The sequence below is a fragment of the Euprymna scolopes genome, chromosome 28 (assembly GCF_053919585.1).
Source record: "Euprymna scolopes isolate OS-2025 chromosome 28, ASM5391958v1, whole genome shotgun sequence".
In the NCBI taxonomy this organism is placed as follows: Eukaryota; Metazoa; Mollusca; class Cephalopoda; order Sepiida; family Sepiolidae; genus Euprymna; species Euprymna scolopes.
Genome location: NC_136509.1, coordinates 54,874,562 through 54,891,598, shown reverse-complemented (window position 1 = coordinate 54,891,598; position 17,037 = coordinate 54,874,562). Strand labels below are relative to the sequence as shown.

General features: G+C 38.5%; 1 protein-coding gene across 3 annotated transcripts in view; it reads left to right on the top strand.

Moving 5' to 3' along the window:
• Positions 1–6,057: 6,057 nt before the first annotated feature.
• The window catches only part of LOC145249633 (citron Rho-interacting kinase-like), a 384,140-nt gene continuing 373,160 nt past the window's right edge, over positions 6,058–17,037 (top strand). For all 3 annotated transcript variants that reach the window (XM_080111385.1, XM_080111382.1, XM_080111384.1), the window contains exon 1: positions 6,058–6,201. The gene's annotated coding sequence lies outside the window, so the exon portion shown is untranslated. The remainder of the gene's footprint in view (positions 6,202–17,037) is intronic.

Sequence of the window (17,037 nt, the reverse complement as noted above, 5' to 3'; positions counted from 1 at the left end):
TGCTAACGTTTGTAGTGGACAAGAAGTTAAAAAAAAGTTATAAGAGCTTCCATCGAATTGATAACCAAATTACTTGTGGCTGTGAGTCATAGAGAATAATGAGTTATTAAAATTTGTTGTAACACTGCATGCAATACGTTATTTATATCTTATCTTGTCAAAATAGGAAATAATTACGCAGGTTACATCTTATAAATGAAGTACTTGAAGTGAAACATGGGCCTCTGACCCTTTCCACATAGATGGTGCCACATTCTTAGGGAAATAATGTTCATCACCTGTCACTAGTATATGTGAGTCTAGATTATTGATAGAAAAATTTTTATGGGTTTTCCTTATTTTATAGAAGTGGGAGAAGAAATTAGACTCTCAATGGTTGTTGTGGGAAGGAGACCTTCTTGCTGGATGTGTGGTGGTGTGGGAACCTGACAATTGAATGTCCGCAAAAAAAAAGTGTGAGCCAACTGTAAACTGTAAAACTAAAGTAGTGGTAGCTGTAACCTAGGGTCAGGGAACTAATCAGCATCAAAGTGGGGAAACCCATAAAATCTCCCTGAAGAAAGCAACATCAATAACAAAAGATTTCCCAAAGCTCAGCAATCTAAAGAAGGAGAGATGAACCCTTGTTATTGGGAAGAAAATCTCTAGAAAGCTTACCTTAAACCAAATGAGGCTGGATGGAGAGGAATCAAAAATAAAAATCCCCAAAAGATCTAAAAAGATCTAGGGCAGGATAAGTACATCGAGATCGTCTCCTTGTATACAACATTATAAGCCCAGAAGCCTTCCAGTCTCTGCTCTCTTCCCAAAACACTGACTAATATGGTGTCCATATCCAAGTTTAGTCCCAAGTCTGCACCATTGAAATTACACACCTCTTCACCAACCAAATGATGTCCTCCCTCAAAACAATAACCTCCACCTGTCACAGCTCCCATCATAGAAAGGAAATATAAACTGATTCCCTTAAATCCTACAAAATTAAGAAAAACGTTTATTCTCCAATACCTTCACTGTTTTCATTGTCTCAAAAGACTGCCTAAAGTACCCCTCCTCCAGCTAGCAAGTAAAAGGAAGCTCCCTCTTTTCCACTGATTCAGTACACACTACATCCAAAGCCACTCCTCCACATCTCTCCTGTAAACAGATATGCATTCTTCATCTCCTCCTCTGATGACGAGTCAAAAGCCTCATAGGAGCCAATCGATGGAAATTAAGGAAAAGACAATTTTGATGAGGATCCGGATGGCATTTCAGAAACCTTATATTAAGAATCTACATTGAATCTTAGCTAGTATAAATACATGGTGCATGAGGGCTGGGTTTCTGTAAACTTCAAATTTGGCAGGATCTTCAGTGCCTTGTAGTAAATGCATGCTGTATTCAAGAGATCTACCTTATTCAATGTTATTATTGGGATATGCTAGGCAAAAACCAGGGTCTATTCAGCTAAAAGGTACAAAGTAAATGACTTAAAAAAAATTGCTATCATTCAAAATGGTTGAAGGAAGTGCACTTCCCCAATGCGCCGAATTTACTTACAGTCATGAAAATACAAGGAGCCAAGGTGGTCTGTGGGAGACAAATGCTGCATTCAACACCGCTAGCAATGTTCAAAGATTTTAACTTTAGAACTGGAATCAAAGAGAGGATTGACACCATGCAACATATGGTAATGAAGAAAATATCCGAAATATTGAAGAAAATTTTTGAGTGTAGGAACCTAGCCACATAACATACAAATATCAACCCATACAGGCAAGTTGAAATAGAAATAGAACAAAAAACACACACACACTGAGTATCATGGTCATGATATAAGAAACTGTTTTTTATAACTTGCCCTTTGCCTTGATAAAGGAATTCTTTTTCAAACCCCTTCATGATTAAATTTTTTACTTCTTGTCAATAAAAATTTGTTGAAGTTTTTTTCAAGTCAATCCTTTTTCAATTCGTTTTGTTAAAGGGAAAGTTTCCACTTCTTAACTGCCAGGGACAGAGCAGAAGACTCTTGTGTTTTCTTTCTTCTGGCCAATTGAAACTGTATTTTATACAGACAGAATTTAAAATACACAACCTCTCAACAGGAAGGAAATTCTGGAACTGATTCGAAATGGTCACTAAAAAAGGATTCAATGGTTTACCATTGAACCCTTTTTTGGTGACCATTGGTGTTTTATTCTGAAATACTCAGTTAGTGCTCAGCCTTCTCCTCTTCTCCCTCTTCCTTCTCTCTGCTACTACTGCTTGCCAAATAGGTGAGGGTGATCAAGATGATAACAGATGTCATATGGAGAGGGGAGCCCATATGGACAAGAAAACCGACCTCCCCACTCACTACTTAATGGCTGAAGTGTTAAGAAAGTAAAATTCTTAAATGACTCGTATGATTAATAGTAGTAGTGGTAGTAGTAGTAATGATAATAATAACAAAAAACAACAACAACAACATAGAAGTAAAGAGATTTATTTTTAGTTATACAGAAATGTTTTAACAAATGTATTTATCTATCCATCTATCTATTTATTATATAAATGAAACTGTGTGTGTGTGTGTGTGTGCGTTCCCTATGGATTTCAATCTGTATTTAAATAATAAAAAAAAGTGAATCAGAGTGGGCCGATTTTTTTGAAATTTTTTTTTTTACATGGGGGTTACCACTTATCAAGGCTCGAAGGCCACTCAGGGATAAGGGTTATTGTGTGTACAGTAATCAATGAGATAGTATTGGGGGTTTTGATAGAGTGTCTTACTTAAGGGGGTGGTTTGTCAGGAGTTTGTTTATGTTGGACTTGAAGACGTCCAATTTGTAGTCAGGTGGGAAACAGGCAAGCGGCAGAGAGTTCCACTGGTGTGCAGTTCTAAGAAAGAAGCTTTGCTCATGGAATCTACGTTTGGATTTAGGCAAATAAAGAGTGGGGAAAATTATTGACAGTAGTTTCAGCCAGATGGGTGTTTCTCATGAAAGATTGGCGAGGGAGAACGAGGGATTGGAGCTTAGACGAGCACCTGCCATGGAAATAACGATAAAACAAAGACAGGCTTGCAACGTCTCTTCTGTGGGAGAGAGGTTGCAGGGAAGAGAAAAGGGCATCCCCCACCAAACCCCGAAGTCTATTTTGTACTCTGTCAAGGCAGGATAGGCTGTTTTTAGCAGCTCCTGCCCAGATGTGGCAGCAGTACTCCATCCTTGGACGTACTTGGCTTTTATATAGATAGAGAATTGCATCAGTAGTGAGATATCTTCTGGAGCGATAGAAGGATCCCACCATTTTCCCAGCATCCCTGGCAACAGATTTGATGTACGTGTTCCATTTCAGATCAGGAGTAAAGGTCAAACCCAGAAGCTTGTCAAAACATGGAGCCTCTCCAAGACGAGAGCCATCCATTTCAATTGATGCCAGATGGGGATCAGAGCGTTGATGATGTAAAGATGTAACATCACAAGTGCAGTTGAGAAGTTTTATCACCACACAAGCAGAAGGGCCCATCCTATAAAATCAACTGTCGATTCTTTTATAAGAAAGGGGCATGTTCAAAATGAATGTTTCTTTTTAGCACACAATTGAACAATGACGTTTTGTATGTTTAACTTTAATTCAAGTAATTATGTAAAAATAATAGTGTTGGGACGATTAATCAGAACTTTTTAGGGTATTGCAATCAGAAAAATTTGTACCCATTGTTCAATGCCAAACACGATTCTTTTAATTGTCTATTTAATTTGATTTTGTTAAAGCAAAATCTTCCACTGCTGGTAGTAATGATAAAATATTAAATATTAATTGATTTTAAACTACCAGTAACTCTAAAATCTATAGATCATCCGCCCACAAGTGTATTTTACGTTTAACATGTGTTTTTATAATAATTGGAAAAATTAACAACTTTATAGTTAAATATTCAGAGATTTATACAGAATCGAAATCGGAATCGGTAATTGTATTGAATCAGGAAATATAATAGAATCGTCCCATCACTAAAAAATAATTTAATACAATCAACAGTAGGCCCTTTAACAAGACAATGGCGCATTTGAAATGAATGTTTCTGTTTAGAGCACAATTGAACTATGATACTTGACTTTTGCATAAAATCAACAGAAGGTGTATTACAGTGCAATGTAGATTACAATGCATTGTGATCTAAGTCAATGCGGGGTCGCATGTGAAGCTTCTTCCCAGTACACCATAGGCAGGGGGAAGGTATCCCCAATTAAAACAATCATTCGATTGGAAAATGGGCAACTTCACTTTATTCTGTTATATCGCATATCTTTCCATATTTACATGAATAAACCAGAAACCAGCAGGAGCAGTGACACTGATAATTATCAGACAAACGGACTTATTATAATAAGTTCGTTTGTCGAAACAATGTAAATAACCACACACAACAACATCAAAGCTCATTTTTTTATGTACACACATCAACAGAATAACTCGCACCTCACTTCAACAAAGAAAACCACCAGAGGAAGCCACACATCAAAAGAAAAATCAAAATACAAAACACAAACATCACAGCAGACGCAACTTTGGCACCATATAAACACGAATAATTATCTCATAAAACACTGCCAAAGTACAACACCTACTAGAACACATTCACAACTTTCTTAGTGTTAAATTGATATAACACATGCCAGCAGCTGTTAATCCCTCACCAGTGACAACAGCTAATATAATTACCATGCCGCTGCCGCACCGCCACCATCTCACTCATGATACTGGACAGCAAGCAGTGAAGACTACCCCTCTGCTGCTGCTACCGCTGCCGCCAGATCATCACAGCTCACAAGCCAGCAGCCGTTAACCTCTCGCTAGCAACAACAGCTATTAAAATTACTGCGCCGTCGCACCACCACCATCTCACTCATGATACGTGATAGCAAGCCTTGAAGACTACCCCTCTTCTGCCGCCACCACTAGATCACCACAGCTCACCAGACACTGAGGTTTGTCCCGCCAATAGCAGGAGCCACTGTCACCACACACAGTGACACCTGCTAATCAGATCAATCCTCCGCCGCATCGCTGCACCTATATCCCAGAAACCAGAATACTAAGCTACATTCCTGACATTGTCGCCCCCACCTTAGCCTGACCTAACACCAAATCGTCGCCGAGTCATATTAACATCCGACCAGCATTCCCACCGCCACCACCAGAACATCCTGACATGCTAAGCAGCTCGTTTCATGATCATTTTATCTTTAAATAAAAGGTTTAAACTCAACCTTTTCGTTTGTTCCTTTCTTACTTCCATATGCTCAGTTTTGTAATATAACAATTTCATATATACCTTTAAGAAGCGGTGGCTATATGGAGTCAGTCCTGGTAATGACTGAAAATTACTTTATTTCATATATATTTTTAAGAGGGGGGGGTATACAGAGTCAGTCTTGGAAATGACTGAAAATTATTTTATTTCAGATATATTTTATGAGGAGGAAGTGGTTGAAACAGTTTACAATCTGAAAATTACTTTATTTTATATATACTTTTTAGATCTTTTTTTAATTTATCTTCATGTTATCGTGAAAGTGAGTGAAGGGAACGGAATTACTTTTATTGAAGAACGTCATTGTTTTGTTCTATTTGGAGTTGCCCAGAAGCAATAAATATGAGAATGAAGTATTACATTTGAAAAAGGTTGCTCCAGTATCTGAATGATATATTTTCAGCACAGTAAAACAAGAGAGAGGAATGAGTTAGGTGAAAGATACTAAAAGGTTTATGGAGGAAGACAGTAAAAAAAGGAGAGGAAAAGAAAGAAACATAAACAGACGGCTGGAGAGAGAGAGAGAGAGAGAGAGAGAGAGAGAGAGAGAGAGAGAGAGAGAGAGAGAGAGAGGGGGGGGGAGAGAAATTTTAATATAAAGATATTACACATAGTTTCACTTCTATTTAAATTTATGTGACCCCGAGCAACGCTGGGTACACCTACTAGTTTATAACAAGAAAAAATATCATTTTTTTTTTCTTCAGAGTTATCTACACTTTTAAGTGTTTTTTTTTAATTGTAGACGGCGCCACTGTACCAAATGAAGGCATTTCATTGGTTAATCTTTCACCGAACTTTAGCTTCCCGGTTTGTTTGAAAATAGCATGAAAAAAAGCATAACAAATATTGGATAACCTGTCTGTTTTTTTTTTTTTTAAATTATTTAAACGCAGATTAATTTTCTGCTTCTTGAGGTATGATATTTTCAATTATTATTTGATTATATTTATGTAGGATACTTGTGTTGACGTTTTTCATTAAAATGTTCTCGTACTCTTTTTGTTTGTTTATGCCCTTAAAAACTTACAAGAAATCAATTTAAAGTTTAGGTGCATCATTAGTTTAGTGGTAAAATCGCTAAAACTCATAAATTTTGATTTTCTTTGTTTAAAAAAAAAAAATGATAAACTACTTGATCAATTTTATGTAATTTTTGAAATATGACATTTTCGTTCCGTGACGAGTACATAAATCAAATATATTTCTGTATTTTTATTTTATTTTTATTTTTTTAAATAAGTGTAATAAAAAAATTAAACTTAGGCCAGAATATGGACGATGCTATTTTCTAAATTTCAAGTTCAATTTTTACGGTATCTTTTGTTTATTATAGTGTTAGATGAAAGTACAGAATAGTTAAAAATGACCCATTCCCATGTTAAAAATGAATATTAACGTTATTTTAGCACGCCACGGTCCGTATTCTACATAAGTATCAGTTAAAATTGTATTCGACAATAGAAATATTTCGCGGACCTGTACGAGAGTGCCCACCCCCTAAAAATGCGTGTTTTACACTTTTTTTTTTTTAAATTTTTTTTCCGACGATTATTAGGTAAAACTTTACGCACGAGCGTAGGCCATGTGCGGACGCTTGCGCGTATAAAATGGCCACCCGTGATAACATAGAATTACATCGTTTAATATTCGGAAAACTACTTGTTTTTCGTCTAATTTTAATTTTTCGCTAATACTACACTGTGACAAGACAGTTTGGTACGCGAGTGCCTTCGTTTATGCTCGCGCGTAGCGTAAACGAAGGATACTCTGTGAAATGAGAAATATTGCCAGAGTTCAGGGATTAATACCATGCAAAAGATATCAAAAAACTTTTTAACCAATAAACACACAAAAAATGCTTCCTCTCTCAGGTGGCCAGAAAGTGGATGCTCATTTTAAGTTAAATTTAGATGGAAAAGTGATCACCCACTTTTATGAAGAATATTTTTTTTGCGACGGAAACGGTTTTCAGATTCGGGGTTTGTATTACTGTACACATAGATTCGAAAAAGTTGTCAAAAAACAAATATATAACAAATAAATGTTATCAAAGGCAAGATAAGTTACTTTTCTACCAAACTGGATATATTTTCGTGTTTTTATTCAATGTAACATGTTTATTCAGCTCGAAAACCATACAGTGTTTACCGATGTATTGGAAAATTCAAGATGGCATCTGATTCTCTCTTTAACACGGTAAGTGTGGGAAAAGATGTTATAAATAAAAAAACCGGATAAAATACTGTTAAAAACTCGCTCAATATGTTACCGTGACATAGGTTGACATATATTCGGCGGGTTTTTAATAGTATTTTGTATAGTTTTTTTTTTTATTTATTACACCTTTTTCCAAACTTACGGTGTTAAAGAGGGTGTGAGACGCAATCTTGAATTTTCGAATACATCGGTAAACACTGTATGTTTTTCGAGCTGAATAAATATGTTACATTGAATAAAAACACAAAAAATATATCCAGTTTGGCAGAAAAGTAACTTATCTTGCCTTTGATAACATTTATTTGTTATATATTTCTTTTTCGAATCTATGTGTACAGTAATACAAACCCCTGTAATCTATAAAAATCGTCGAAAAAGTTAAAAGGTGAAAAACATGCGTTTTTAGGGGGTAGGTATTCTTATACAGGTCTGCCAAATCCTGTTTTTCTTGAACTGTAATACTTGATATTTGCCTAAAACTATAATTCTAACCTGTTATTATCGCCTGCCTTATGGATTTTCCCTGGTAAAAGCTAAGTGAGTAAACCCTGAAAAATAAACAATAATTCGGGTTGGAGTCCTGATAGACGGATGGTGAAAGCACTGCAACACCTTTCCAGCAACTCCTTCAAGGCTGAATGGGAAGCCATTAGAGAACACATCCAATATCTTCTCTCTTCCTGCTGAACAGTATGCCAATGAGATAACTGAATGGTGCAAAACGGGCATTGAAGCAGAAGCACATGTTCCCACACGGAAGAATTATAGCAAACCCCACTCACCCCCATGGCTCACTGCAGATTGTGCAGCTGCCATTGCACAAAGACAGCATGCATTTTGCCGATTTGTACGTCATAAGTCAAATACAAATAGGCAAAAATTCATAGATGTTAGAAATCATTGTAAGAGAGAAATAGTGACAGTCAAAAGAAAGCATGCTGAAATAATCAGGGAACACATTGAATTGCAAAAGATGGAGACTCATGATTTCTGGAAAAATCTATAATAGTGTAGTGAATAAAGGACAATCAATAATTCCTCCACTGAGTAACAACCAGAAGGTTGCATGCACGGCAATGGAGAAGACGGAACTGCTTGCCCGGCGATTCACCTTCAACTCCACCTTAGAACCAACAAATAACTCCCTCCCATATTTTCCTATGACTGAAGCCACATTAGATGATGTAAAAATCACTCTTTCGCATGTCTACGATATCATAAAAACTTAGACACCTCAAAGGTGTGTATGTCTGATCTCATCCCTGCTATACTAATTAAGAAATGTTCAGCCGAGCTAGCCCCCATCCTTTCCAAGCTCTACAATAAATGCCTTGCTGAATCTTGCTTCCCTAATAGCTGGAAGATGTACAAGAATTTTGGTGAAAGAACAGACCTTCTCAATTATCACCCCATTAATCTCCTTCCACTTTTCGCTAAAATCTTTGAGACCTTAATTAATCAAGCACTTGTTCACCACCTTGCAAAAGCAAATTTTCCCTCTGACAAACAGTATGGAGTCAGGCAATGTCATTCTACTGCAGATATTTTAACAGTCATCTCTGAACGCATTTACCATGTACTGGATAAGGTAGGCAAAGCCAGGGCTGTAGCCCTTGATATATTCAAGGCCTTTGACACAGTCTGGCATAAAGGGCTGCTAATGAAAATTAAATCGTACGGTATAACTGGACGTATACTAAATATAATTAGATCCTTCTTAGACAATAGAAGCATACAGGTTGTCATTGACGGACGTACATCCAAGCAACATAACATTAATGCGGGAGTGCCTTGGGTCGATCCTTGAACCGTTATTATTCCTGATATTCATAAACGACCTCCCTGATAATATTGTGTCCAAGATGGGTATATTTGCTGATAATACAACACTATAATATGCATGAAAAAAAAAGCAGATATACATAAATTCAAGACAATGGCAATATCATTAGAAAATCACCTCCAGACTATAGTGGAATGGAGCCGCAAATGGATGGTAACATTTAATGCTAGTAAAACTAAGCTGCTCTCCTTTAACAATTACAAGACGCCTCTCCAACCCCCTATATCCATGACAAATAGCACCCTACCTGAGAATTCTACCTTCAAACTCCTCGGCCCAACATTTGCAGGCAATATGAACTGGAACAAATACATAGAGGACATTGCAAAGGCTGCTGCAATGAAGGTGGGTTCCCTTTATCGAGTTGAAAGACTACTCACACCTGAGAGTATCCTGTACCTTTACAAGGTCACCATTCACCCATGCATGGAGTATTGCTGCCACATCTGGGCTGGTGCATCTACCACTAGTCTCTCTCTCTTAGATAAGGTCCAAAAAAGAGTTGTCAATCCAATTGGTTCCACTAGGCTCCAGCCCCTGTCTCATCACCGCAATGTTGCATCACTGCCTGTTTTACAAATATTTTAATGGAATGTGTTCTGATGAACTCGTTTCACTTGTACCCCCTCGACGTACATATCCCAAACAAACCTGCTTGGCAATAAGATCTCACCCCTTCACTGTTGATGTCTCTAAATGACAGAAAGCTTTCTATTCTAATAGTTTCTTCCCTCAAACAGCTAGACTTTGGAATTCTCTTCCTGCTGCCTACTTCCCTGGTTGTACTGATATGCAGAAGTTTAAATGTAACATAAACAAATATCTTAATAGTCTTTCCTAGACATGGTCCCAAATAATAGCCCCTTACGTCCAAGTGGCGATATGCTTTGTAAGGGGTGAACATGAATAAAATAAAAAAAAAATAAAAATAAACTCCTGCAGCTGCGCTTGCTCCAACCGTCTTGGCTTGCCTTTCTCTCGAACTTTGCAATGCCAAGAGAGGGGGAGCCTGGTAACTGGGCTAACCTAGGTCTCCTTATCACCTGCCCAGACCTGCATCTGGAGTGTCGACTTCGTAATATGTCATTAATTTATTACAAAGGTCACTATCTGGAGAAGCAACCCCAGCTTCAACAGCTACTCCAGCTTCAGGTACAGCAGATGCTGCAATGCACTAGACTACATGTAGAATGCCATTGTCTCATTAGGTAGAAGTTTGCCATTATTACCGTCTATCTAGCTGTTTTAATTAAGACTCCCAAACCACTTCAGAATGTAGAAAGCTATGATGTAATCATTGTTCTTTCTACAATTATCTCTTCTATATATTAATGAAATCGTGTAATCACTAGACTAGTATCTGTCTGTGTATTTCTCATGTCAATGAAACTTTGAATTATTTATTTGCTAAAATATTGGTGCTTGTCCAGAATTTCCTTCATATAAAAAACAAGGCGAATGTGTACCAACTAAACACTCACCTTTCAAAATGTTTTGAATGACTATCACATTTAAAATTGTCGCTGACAAGTAGTCTTCATGATATTAAGATCTTTATTATTCAGTGTATTCTGTAATGGTTTTCAGTGGTCGCCATTTTGTTGGCACGAGCTAGGGTATTCACATTGGATGCTGCTGAGAACATTGTTACAGCCATGCAACCACTTTGAGATGAGGTTAGAGTTCCACCCACAATGAATCTCTGAACAGGGATCACCTGTTACAGATGCTGTGACCAGGGTCATATGGCCAAAGACTGTGCAATAGGACAGCCTGATTGGAGAAGCATCCAAAGGTCACAACATAAATTATGATGCTTCAAGTGCAATGAGATTAGCCACTTTGCTGCAGAATCCCAAGAAAATGACCGGGTAAAAGATGTCAGCCAGCACCAGTGTACTCCCCATGCAAGTGAAAAACAAGACATATTGAGTCTCCATATATTTGTTGATAGGTGACAATACACAGCCCTAATTGACACCAGCTATTGCAATCGTGGTATGTCATCGGTGGAGAGGGCAGATTCTTAAAGTGATAATTGCAAATGGAAAGGTTAGGCGATGCTATGCAAATAGCTAATTTGAGTTTACAGTGGGCAATCTTCACACTTGGTGGCTTTAGTTGTCAAAGGAAAACTTAAGTTCCAACCTTTTACTATGATTTGATGTTCTTAAGAAGTTGGTGTGGGGGGGGTCATTTGACTGAATTTGGTAAGGTTCATTTCTTCATGGAGAATGTATCCAGGTGTGCTGCAATCAAAATCGATGAGCCAGACTTCAGTGATGTATTTGACCAATGGAAGAAAGAGTGGACCAATGTGTGGAAATAGACAGGTGGACAAACACCAAGGCAACTAAAGAATCAAATACCGGAGTAGCCTGTGTCCAAGCATATTCAGGCTGAATAAGAAAAAAAACTGGATTTATAGCTGAAAAATGGATGGTTGGTGCCATATTTAGTAAATGAGCTAGGTCCACCTAAGTCCTTAATTTCGTTAATGGCAACAGTACAGATGAACAAAAAAAAGTGTGACTTGTGATGGACTATAGGGAGTTCAATAATTTTGTCTATGCTTTCACAGTAAATGCAGATGTATGTACACAGAAGTTGTGGAAATGGCTGCGTAAAGGCTTTAATGTTGCCATACTGAACTTAGAGAAGTTCTATCTTCAGGTGCACATACACAAATTACTATGTCTATTTCAAATAATAATGTTGAAGGAACAAAAGTATTATCTCACATGACCGGTTTGGCCTGAACATTGCGCAGATAATAATGCTATCCATTATGAATTCAGTAATTTCCGACAAATTACAACAAGCCACGTCGTCATACAGTTTTTGTCAATTTACATCTCATATCTGCAGAGCGAGTGAAGGAACATTTGGCAAAATTTGGACTGAGCGACTTCAAGAAGGAGCATGAGTGCTCGGATTGTGTGTTCCCAGTGATGGCAGTAGACTACAATGGATATGGGGAGGAGATATTTTAGAATTTCCATCAGTCATGACGAGACGAACAATCCTTTCAGTATAAGAAAAAATGGTAATTTTTTTTTTTTTTTTTCAAATTGCTCAGCATAACTACAGCGTACATGAAACATCGTGCCTACAAAGTTATCACTGGCTGGGATGACAAAATAGATAACTCCCCTTTCAGGAGTATGCTGATAAAAACACTGAACAGGATACATCAGGCAATCTATGAACAGAAATGAGTTTACAATTTGGGTGGGCTCAGAAGCTTACTTGCCACTGGGGTCATGCTAGAAGCCAACGGATCAATCATTGAAAATGTGGGCTGGTTGCACTCGGCGAATAATGTGCAACACGTTAACCTGACAGAACTGGATTCAGTGTTAAAAGGAGTTAACCTTGTATTCCAGTGGCATGTAAAGATACTACATATCAGGACAGATTCAGCTTGTGTTTACTGATGGACAATGGGCACCCTAATGGGGGAAGTTGTGACTCACCACCAAGGCAGCCAGTAAAATGCTGCTACAAAGACAGCTCAGCACACTCATGAACTTGACTAAAGAGTATAGGCTAATAGTAAATGTAGTACTAGTTAAATCAGGTGATAAAACCGACCAACTGACGAGAGTACCACAGTGGTGGCTCAGCAAAATAAAAACTGAAGTTGAGCCCACTCAACACACTTGCACCATCACTGCACATTGGTTGAACATTAAACAAATTGCACACATTCATCATCAGAATGGACACCCTGGAATAAAACGACATAGTTTGCTAAATGAAAGGACCCAACTGTTAAAAGCTGACGTATGAATGGTGGTTAAAACATGTGAGGCATGACAGCCGATTGATCCTGTGCCTGTATACTGGTGCAAAGAGAGGCTTAAAGTGGAGGACAATTGGAACAGTTTGAGTGTGAACATCACTCATCATGACAGTGACTACTATCTTACACTCATTGATTAATTTGCAATATGGTGGTCTCTGTATCAGCAAGATTCACCAAGTGTCAATACCAGTTGGAATCCATATTTTAAAATGCGGCCCACCAGTTAAAATACTAATGGACAATGGCACCGCATTTACCAGCTAACACTTTGACAATTCCTGCCAGACTGAGATATGTGGCTCCAATTATGGTATTCCTACAAACCATGAGGAAAAGATGCAATTGAGAGAAACCACAAAAGTGTGAAAACCATTACAGATAGGAAACAATGTTCTATACCAGAAGTGGTTTATTGGTGTAACATCACACCAAAAGACAGTGTTTCAACATCCATGGCTTTGTCCAATGCCATATACACCTATGACATCTGCATACGAGATGTTAATTCTATGGCTACCCCTAACTTGCAAAATGCCCAGGGGTGTTACCAAGTGGAAGATACTGTTTGAACCAGAATCCCTTTCACCAGGTGTACGAACAAATCCAGCACAGGCTGGGTGATTAGAATCACCAGTTCAAACTCTGTGATGGTTGATGGAATCCCTTATCATATAAAGAATTTGTACCCTTGTCCAGGAGTTCCTTTACCATTTCATAGCAGCAGTCGCTCATCAAAAGAAAGTGAATAACTGAACAAGTTTGATAGATGATGCTTCCGACACTAGTAGTTCTGAAACCACTTATGACAACAGTGATGATGATAGGCTACCCGAAAAGTCTTGGGCATAATTTTCCCATAGAGGAAATATGGTGTGGCCTGAACAAAGAAGCGCTTACTCGGCTGCACTATTTGTGATCATGACATTGGAAGGGGGCGGGAAACGTGGCGAACGTAATGCAAAACATAACTTGTGCTTTTTTTTTTTTCTTTCTTTTTTTTGTCTAATACCTCCCAGTTATCAAAGGAAGAAAATTTGAATTCTTTGCTCTCATATGTTGAAGAGGTTAGCTTTCCAGATGGCTGCCAAATTTTATCAAGTAGTTTTATTTGATTTTACAAGTGGTAACAAAGCAAATTAATCTAGTCTTTGAGATAATCTCAGCAGAATATTGTCGTGGAATTTACATCTGAACTTTGGCTCTCTGCCTAATGCCTTCCCTTCCCATCAACCAACTTTTTTTTTTTTTTACCTCAATCCTACAACAGTTGCTAATTCAAAGGACCTTGCTAAAATTGTGAAGAACTTCTTCAAATTAGACAAGTACGGTTTACTTTTTGACGTGTCGCAATGACCAAGAATTTATTGGATACCTGAAACAGAAGAAATACAAGAGTGTTATTCACATGTAGTGAAGATGCGTATAGCAGGCAACACTGCATGAATTACAACAAAATGAATAATAATCCTCTATGCCCCCCTCACAATCTTTGGTACTGCAAGTGGCAAAGACTGGAGAAAAAAAATACAAAAATTACTTGTGCAAATTTACAGTCACTGTTCGTTGTCAGAGGTCGTAAGGGTTGAATCACAACTCTAGTTTTGTCCCATTTGTTGGGGTAGAGCCCCACTTGATTTTTGATTTGCACTGTGTCCCCAACTTTAAGGAGGGGCAGGTTGACCATGTCCTCCAACAGCCTCTCCGCATTATGCATGTGTCTGTTGCGCAGGGCCTCTTCCCTGGCTCGTAGAAGAGTCTCCTGCCACATGGGATGAGGTTTGTAGTTGCCGGGGTGTATTGGGATGAAATCTCTAATAGGGTGACCAAAGAGGTACATAGTAGGAAAAGGGCATTGTTGCAATCTGGTGTGTTGTGATATTGAAGCATGGCCCTTTGTAAGGTGTTGGTGTTTAATAATCCTGATGCATTTTTAGTGTTCACTAACATTCATTTCACGGTTTTAACGCAATCTCAGCTCTTGAATTACTGCAGGGGAATGCTACTGATAAGTGTCTGTGGCTCACTCTCCAAGCATTTAGGAAACACTCAGTTTTGGAGGCAGTGAATTCAGGGTTGCTGTCGGAAGAGAGCTCCTCTGCTATTCTATAGCTGACATGTTCTGTGCCATGCCCTAATGAGTCCATCTGCCCTATTAGACGTTTCCACACTTGACCAGTTACTGTAGCGGTCTACAATGATGAAATATGTGAAAATGGCCGCGATATGTGATGTAGTCAGCAACAATAGCTTGGAAGAGGTAAACTGGCTGGATTGGTGGAGTCGGTGGCATGCATGGTTGAGAGGGGGGCCATATGATTGCACTCGGAGCAGATCTCTTGCATGTTGCAAATGGCAGAGTTCATGCTTGGCCAGAAGGAGGATGGTTCGTCCCTATAACACATTTGGGTAACATCTTGGTGGACCAAGTGGAGAGATTCCAAGACTCTAGGCTGGAGGGATTTGGGGATAACTATGTGGTTGTGGTATAGTACCACACCGTCAAAGCTGCTCAAATGATTGCGGTACTGGTAGAATGGTCAGGCATCAGGTGGGAAATCCTGTTTAGCTGGAAAGTCATTCTCCACCATGTCGAGAATCAGCACCATGGATGGGTCACTGGCAGTAGCAGTGCAGATGTCATCCCACGATATTGATTCAGGATGGTACCATCGTTGAAGTCATGGAAGCAAACCTCATGGGTTGTTGGTTGCTGTGCATAGTAGATGGACTCAAGGATAGACTGAGGCAGCTGAGTGGTGTACAGAGCTGCTGCTGAGTCATCGGGCAAGTGCCAAACTATTTTGTTGTTTTGACGTTTTTAGCACAATGTACTAAAAGCGTTAAAAAAACAAACTGTACAAAGTACATGCGTTTCTGTTATCATGGTGTTTATAACTTCTTACTTGTACTTAAGGTAGAATTTTGTTTTTAGTGTCACCCCCCCTCCAAAAAAAAACAAACAAATATATAACAAATAAAAGGTACTTGTGCACTTATGCTACCCTACTAGAATAACGTTATTATTTAGAAAAACCCATTCTTAACATGGGGAGGGAAGGGTGTTTTGTTAACTATTCTGTACTTTCACCTAACAATTAAATAAAAGATATTGTGAAACTTGAATTTAACTTGAAAATACTATTTGAAAAAATAGCACGAAGTGCATAAGCACCCAAATAAATATTACCAAAGGCAAGATAAATTACTCTCCTACCTTGTTGGATAAGTTTTTAGTGTATTTATTTAAAGTAAAATGTTTATTTCGAAAATTAGTGTCGAGCGTTACACAAGCATGTTTTTTATTTATTTTTTTTTTTATTCAATTTTCACCCCAAACAAGGCACAGTGCCACTTTGAAGCAGGGGGCTACTATTAGGGAATTAATTAGCGGGGTCATTATGAAGGGAGAAGAGTAGAAAGATGTTTGTTAACATTACACTTGAACTTCTGCATATCATTGCAGTTGGGAAAGCAGAATCCCGGAAGGGAGTTCCAAAGACCCGCAGTTCTGGGGAAGAAACTATTGGAGTAAAAGGCTTTCTTGCACCTAGGGATCTCCACTGTAAAGGGATGAGACTTAGTAGCTTGTCGGGTTTGTCGGGGGTAGTTACGTCGGAGAGGTACAAGTGTTTGCAGTTTGTCAGAGCATTCACCATTAAAGTATTTGTAGAACAGGCAGAGGGATGCAACATCTCGTCGATGGGACAGAGGTTGAAGCCTAGATGACAGTTCAGGACCTATCAGGTTGGCGACTCTTTTTTGAACCCTGTCCAGGAGCGAGAGACAAGCAGCAGATGCACCAGCCCAGATGTGACAACAGTACTCCATACATGGGCGAATGGTTGCCTTATAGAGGTATAGGATACTGGCAGGCGTAAGTAG